Here is a 7,865-nt window from a genome sequence, read left to right on the forward strand (position 1 = left end):
TTCTATAGGTAGATCATCAGGGTCAATGAAGACATTATCTAGAGAGTAGGAACTGGAGGAATAAGAGTCTTTCTCCCATTCATTAGAATTAGTTTCAAGATGGGTGTCCTCAAGTATCATTCCATCATCAAAATCATGCTCTTTTTCACATGCAATTACTTTGGTAGATGAGGTTTCGATTCGCAATGGTAGAAAACCTAAACCCAAATTTCTATATCACATCTCAGGTATGATGGGCTCCAATATTCCTTTTTTATTCAGTCCCAAACTGTTGCATCCATCGTATCCTTTTTTTTGCATTATTGTAAACCCTTTACAATATTATTCTACTGGCAATTTGACAGGTGGAGTATCTATTATGTCTACTTCATCTTTATAAAACCAACCTGATACATCAATATTTAAAGTTTCTTTATTTAGTTCACCCTACTTTGTGAATATGGTAGGGGTTTGTAATTGGATGATTGTCTTAGAATCTTTTTTCAACAAATGTGGCTTTCCTTGTGATTTTGACGACATAGGCAACTTGCCAAAAAAGAATTTTTGGGACATTGAATACTCTCCACAACCTTGATCTTGTATTTTCATCTTACCTTTGATAGATTTTAACAATGTATTGGGATCCACATAATTAGGTGAAGGCACTTCCCTCTTTACTGGTACCTATTGTTCTGGAGTGTCCTTCAGATTGGTACAAAATTGAAAGGGATTAGGGTCTTTGGGAATTGTTATCTCGGTTCCATTGTAAGGATATTTTAGACATTGGTGATAGGTCAAAGGAACCTCTTTCATTGCATGAATCCATGGTCAACCAAGGATCATATTATAGGGAAGATCCAGATCTAGCACTTGCAACAAAGTGTTCTATATTGCCGGACCCACTTTGATAGGCAAGACAATCACTCCTTTAGATGGGGGCTCAACATCATCATAGGATTTTATTATTATCCTCCTAGAAGGATCTATGTCATTTTTAGACTAACCAAGGCCAATTATAACTCTTATAGTGCATATATTCAGACCTGCTCCACCGTCTATCAAAACTCATTTGATTTTGTAGTTATGGACAAACACTTCAAGATGGATGGGATCGTTATGATGGGTTTTATCATAAGGTATATGTTTATCTGAAAAGGAAACATACTGAGAGGTAGAGAGGTGTCCTACCCTGACTTGAAATTGGTCAACATCAATGTCAATAGGTACAGTTGACTCAATCGGGGCTTTATCCAAAATAGGGTGATGCATAGGAGACATTTTCAACAATTCAAAGATCAAAATTTGTGCAGGTGTTTTTCCCAAATGGTCAACAAGATTGTACTGACTTGTTGATGTTGGTTTAGGAAGATTGGAAGGTGCTCCTTTTAGGACTATTTTGGACCAATGAGTGGTCACTACACATGAGGGTTCTTGTTTCGTAATTCTTATGGTCAACATATAATCATCTGACACACAAAATAAATTAATCATATTGTTCACATGAGGCATACTAGTATAATTCAGATTACCTTTTTGAGTCAAATTTGAAGAGGAGGATTTTCCCTTGTCATGATCAAGGGAGTCTTGAAAATTGTATGATTAGTGTTAAAAATTTTGATGGATAGATCTACCTTAATCACACCTCGATCAAGAAAGTCTTGAATGAGGTGTTTTAGTTGAAAACATGATGCAATTTTATGTCCTTTGGATTGATGATATTCACAATATGAATTATCATTCCACCAATGCATTTTTACTAGTGGTTCCTCTTTGATATCTGGTAACTTAATAAAATTAGTCTGAGTCAACTATCTCATAACTAATTCAATTGACTCTCCCAATGGTGTAAATTGTCAAGGAGGACCATCACTTGATCTAAAAGGTCTACGTTTTTTACCTTGTTGTTGGCCTTGCTACTGTTTACTTTGTGGTTGTTGAATAACATTACTTGTTTGATTTTGTGTTTGTTGAGTCTATTGAGAAGCCAAAGCGTTAGAAGCACTTGTTCCTTCTCTAAAAAACTTAGGATGATTAGTGCTTACTATTCTTGCGTCAACCACACTGTCATTAGTGACATTCTTGTTCTTGGACCAAAATTTATTCTTGTCACTCTAATTGTTTAAATTATTAGTCTTTGTTGATCTTATTTACTCCCTTAGCGATGAGGGCATTCTCAATGTTCATTCCTTTCTTAATGAACTTCTCAATAGTACTCGGACTTTTCAACTTCAACTCATACATCATTTTGGGCACCAAATTTTGAATGAACATATTGACTTGTTGTTCCTCAGGGATGTCAAGAGAACATCGACTAACCAAGCTTTGCCATCTTTGCAAGAAAGTCATTAATGGTTCTCATGGTTTTTCTTTTTATTCCATAGATCTGACATAGTTATCTCATTGTCGATGTTGAATGCAAAATGAGAAATGATCTTTTCAGCTAGTCTGATCCATGATTTTATATTTCCAAGTAAATGTGAGTACCAATCCATTGCTTTTCCTATAAGACTTCACAGGAATAAACACATGAGATATGTTTCATCATAACTTACTTTTGTGCATGTTGTGTAGAAGGATTGTCTATGATCCTTAGGTTTACCATTTCCCTTGTATTTCTCAAAATTTGGTGCTTCAAAATATTTGAGAAAGGGAGGCATGTACAAAATTTTATCAAATGGATTGGGACATAAGTCCTATTTTGTGTACAACTTCTTGGTACTTTTATTCCATAATGCCTCAATTTCTTGTCGTAACTTTTCAAGTTGTTGTGTTACTACATCAGATTGTGAATCCTTTTGAGGTTCATCATTCATCCCTACATATCCTCTTTGTTGATATATAATGCCTCCAGAAGGTTGTTGTTGTTTAGAGATTATTATCTTTGGAATCTCTAGCATGTATTCATTTTGATATCACCCTTGTTGTTGAGGTACTGCCATGCTTTGGTATTGAGTATTTTTCTATGCCAATTGAGATGGAATTTCCATCTACATCTGCAGTTGATATTGCACTTTAGATTGTTGTAATTGCATTTATGATTGGTAATGTGCATTTGTCTGTCATTGTTGTTGTTGTTGTTGTTGTTGTTGTTGTTTTTGTTGTTGTGGCATATAATAGCTTACTTGTCATTTTTACGCATATTGAGGCACATACTATTGTTGGTATTGATGTTGTTTATTTTGGATCAGAATTTGTTGATTTTGTGCCATTTGTTGTTGTCTTGATGTAAACCCCTTTAATTTAAAAAAGATCTGCTTATGCACTTTAGGTTCTTTCACTTTTACATGCGGAATGACACTTGCATTAACTTTTTGTGAAGTTTGTCCAAATGATTGTTGTTGTTGCAAGCTTTTATTTACTTTTAGTGGCATTGAAGGCACCGTTGTTTATTGTTGAGTATATATTATTGTTTTTCATTACGTGTTTGCAGATTTTTGGTGCAGGTTGTGCACTTTTCAATTGTTGCAATATCTGTTGTGGTTGTACACCACTATTTGTTCTTTTTGTTTCCATGATTGAAGGTCTTGTTGACAAATTTTGTGTCATTTGATCATGTGTATTTGTTGCATGTACTAAACTTGAGTGCACATAAGCATTTTGTTGTGTCATTGAATTGGTTTGAATATCAAGGATATTTGGCATCCCAAACGTAAAATGCTCGTGTTTGTGATTGTGATCCACTTTGAGGAACTTGTGATGTTTTTGGATATTTCACATTTGCCAATGTTTTTGCCTTACCATTTGATCTCGTGGAAATGGTGTAGTGTTATATAATGGATTGTTGATTGCTTCAAATTTTTATTTTGGTGGAACATTCACACTCAAAGATTTAGAGACGCACTTCTCATATAGTGTGATTGGAACCTTTTGTTGTGGATTTATTTCATCTAGATGAGGTTCAAAACTCAAAAGATTACCAACCTCATGTTGTGTTTGGACATTAGTTTGATCATTCAAGGTTGTAGCAGCGTCGATCATATTTCTATGCTTGATGGGAAATATTTTAAACACTTTGTTCAATAATTTGTTCATTTTATTTTCCATAGGATTGCTGACAAACATTTCAATATCATTGGAGTCATCAAAACATGATGAAGAATCAGAAGGGTTATTTGGATCCATTTCTTGTTGAAGATATTGATTTGATCCAAATCCTTTTAAAATATTTTGTTCCTCATATGACGTTGGAGGTTGCATCTCATGATGAAACATTGGGGGTTGTGTATAATGTTGTAGGTTTCATTTATTAAAATTGAACGATGCACTCCTTGATGGTTTTGGTGGAACACTTCCACATTCTGGTTTCATTGGCACAAATATGGGTTCATAATATGATGGTGGTCCCAATTGCACTATCCCATATTGTGGTGTTGTGTTGCTCAACGAACCCACATTTGGATTGAGTGTTTGAGTTTCATATTGTTGCATTTTCATGTTTTGCATGTTATCCATTGAAAAATACATGGCTTGATACATCGATTCATGTGATTTCTCAGATTTAGACCTTGTTTCAATAGGCATGTCACTATGTAATTTTTTGGGGATTTTTGAATTTTTGGATGATTTATGAAACTAATGTGACCTAGATGATTGAAGATGCTACTTATGTTTTTGGTATTTTTGATATTTTGGAATGATGATGGTGTGCAACTAAATGCAATCTTAAGGAATGCAAATGTGAGCTTGTTTTGGACTTTTGAATTTTTGGGATTTTGATAATGCTATGCAACTAAGTGCAACTTTGGGATATAAAAATGGAACCAATGTTTTGGTCTTTTACACTTTGAAATGACAATGACATGTAACTAAATTCAACCTTAGTGGATGATAATGCAATCTAGGGAAAGAATGCAACCTATGCTTTTGTTGTTTTTCAAGATTTGGACAAACTTTGAAATACAACCCTAAAGATGCAACCTTGGGAAATCGAAATGAAGCCAAGACCTTAAGAGGACAAAAGGACAAAAGGACAAAAGGACAAAAGATGAAATGATAATAGGACGATGTCACACCAAATGCTTGGATACTAAGCTAGGTTTGACAAATGATGTTTATAAAGAGAAATTTTGAACAAGGTCAAGTCTTCCTAACAACAACTTAGGGTTTAATCTAAAGTTTTGATTTTTTGAGTTTGACAAACCTAATTTTGAGACTAAATGCAAGAGGAAAATGAAAATGACAAGGACCTAGGGTATGAACCCACGATATGATATAAATATGAAATAACCTCAAGATATGATATGATCTAGGGATATGATATGACCTAATGTTATGATATGAACCAAGGACTAATATTATAAAATGGACCAAAGATATGAATGCAAATCTATGATAATGTCAACCTAAGATAAGACTTAGGGTTTGGACTATGCAATGATAAAGCTAATGTGATAAGGATATATATAAAATAATGATTTGAGATATGCAAAATATGACCTAAGCCAATATTTGGGATGATAATGATAATGCAAGATGTAACCTAAGCCAAGACCTAGTTTTGGTATTATGACAATAATGCAATGAAAATAAATGATAAAGACCTAGGGGAATGATTCTTAACATAAGTCCAAGAGGAATTATGATAATGCAATGGACTAGATATGGAAATAAATGTGAATGTCCTAAGACCTAGGTTTGAACTATGCAACAACTAGCCCTAAGTGACATGAATTTTGAAACAAGGATATCCAATGTTTTGACAAGCCATGTTTATGAGACCTTTGTAGATTATTGGATGAATACTTTGAAATATCTTGGAACAAGTTCAACTTTATTTTGTACTTTTTTTGGATAGTTTTTTGAATAGTGTTTGAGTTTTGAAGACTTTTTTTGATAAAAAAGGTTGATTATGATTTCTCTTGAAGGTTGTTTTGTTTTCCAATGTTTGCTTATTATGTTTCTTATATCCTTTGTTTATGATTCACTTTTTAACAAGAATGGAAAACAAAATGTTTATTTGACTTTTACATAAAAATAAAACATTCAAGCACAATCCTAAGGCTGGCCAGGACAATACTTGTTGATTCCCCTTGCCAAGAACACCACATTCAACTGAATAGTTAGAAGCTTGATAGTACTGGCTCCCCTCCATGACACGCACTTCTCAGGCATACCAATCTTTGAATTTATAAGGACCCAAAGGTCTCAAAAAATTTACTATCTCAAATTGAGGGGTACATGAGGGGTTTCTTTGGCATGCATGTATCACAACACCTAAGTCAACAAGTAGAAGTTTTTTTGGCAAACTACAACAATGGATTTTATAGTTCAAGAATATGTTCAGGTGGCCATACATGCTATATTTTTCTCAGATTAATGAGGCCTCCCAACCCTTTTAGGTTTTTACATATCACATGGATATTGAGGGAGACTGACGTCGGTATGATACAATGGCACCTATCGCCTATGAGTTTCCTCACACATGCATTTATTTTTAGTGGCTTGGAAAAGATAGATTTTATCTCTTACCACTTGGGTCATTCTCCCCTCACTTGGCCATATGGACTACTTGGGGGGCAAGCCCTCTACCTAAAAAAGTAAATATGAGCATCATTGATACTTTTCTTGTGCACCTAAGACCACGAGGACAAAGGGGAGAGGATAGTGTGTTTCAACTATGGTACCTATCACATGCACAAATGTGCCAAGCAAAGCAAACACATGTTCATCTTAAAACCCAATTCGAAGTGTTTTCTAACTACTAAAAAAAATGCAGACACTCAATTTCAAAATATTGTCTTTAACACGCATCTTGCATCAAATCACATTAGTAGTTTATGTTTTGTTTAAGTCTTCTCCAACATTCGCCAAAGTGCTACACAAAATATTAGTAATAGAAGAAACCCAATCTCTACAAATGAAGTAAAATTGACACTCTTAAAAGCTTAAAATGAAAAGTTATACATCAGCTTTTGCCTCTACACAAGCGCATAACAGTTTGACACGGGAGTAACAAAATTTAACATAGGTGCAGATTAGCCTTGCACAAGCACAAAATAGCCTTTCTTAGGTGTAAAAGGTTAGTGCACCTACAAAAATAGAGAAAACCAATCAATCAGAAGGTAAATCTTGCAAAATTAAAGTCATAGCATGCATGAAAACCCTAATTTTGATGAAATTTTGACCTATATGATCTCAAAACCCAATATAATTGCAACATATCACTTAAAATTGAACATTTCTAAGTGAATTATTTACTATTAAAGTTATTTCAGGCCCTAACCCAAGAAAATGAAAACTTTGTAACCTTCCCAAATGAGATGCAAAGGTTTGTAACTTAAAAACCCTAATTAGGATAATGTGAAGATTTTTTGTCCATTTACCAACCTAATTAGCCTATGTGAGTTCATCCAAGCCTAACTAATCCTAATTAGACTAATCAAAATGAAATTGAATCAATTTGCAGAGTTTGTGTTCATTTTAAAAACCCAAATTGAGACATTTTTTGTTCTTTTTAACCAATTTGTATAAACAAATCGATGTGAGAAGTTGTTGTTCTTTCACCAAACCCTTATTAGGACTATGTGAATTAATTTTAAGCTATTTTGATGAATTTCCAGTCCTACTCAACCTTGCAAGCATCAAAAAGAAAGATAATTTGAAAACTATGCAAATAAAACAAAAAGGCCCAGAACACTACACAAGCACAAGTCTAGGCAACACAAGTGCAGATTTGCCCAACGCGAGCATAGATGTCCTAAACATAGGTGCAAAAGACTTAAACATAGGCATAGAATTCCTCTGCATAGGCAAAGAAGTCCTTAACATAGGCACAAAAGTCTTGATCAAGTCCAGAAAGCCTTTTTTTCTTGCAAATATGACCTGCCATCACTTCAAAAACACTCAGAAGATAGAGGATTAGTCATCTTCATGTTGGGTTCACTAGA

This window comes from Cryptomeria japonica, chromosome 10 (assembly GCF_030272615.1).
Source record: "Cryptomeria japonica chromosome 10, Sugi_1.0, whole genome shotgun sequence".
Classification (NCBI taxonomy): Eukaryota; Viridiplantae; Streptophyta; class Pinopsida; order Cupressales; family Cupressaceae; genus Cryptomeria; species Cryptomeria japonica.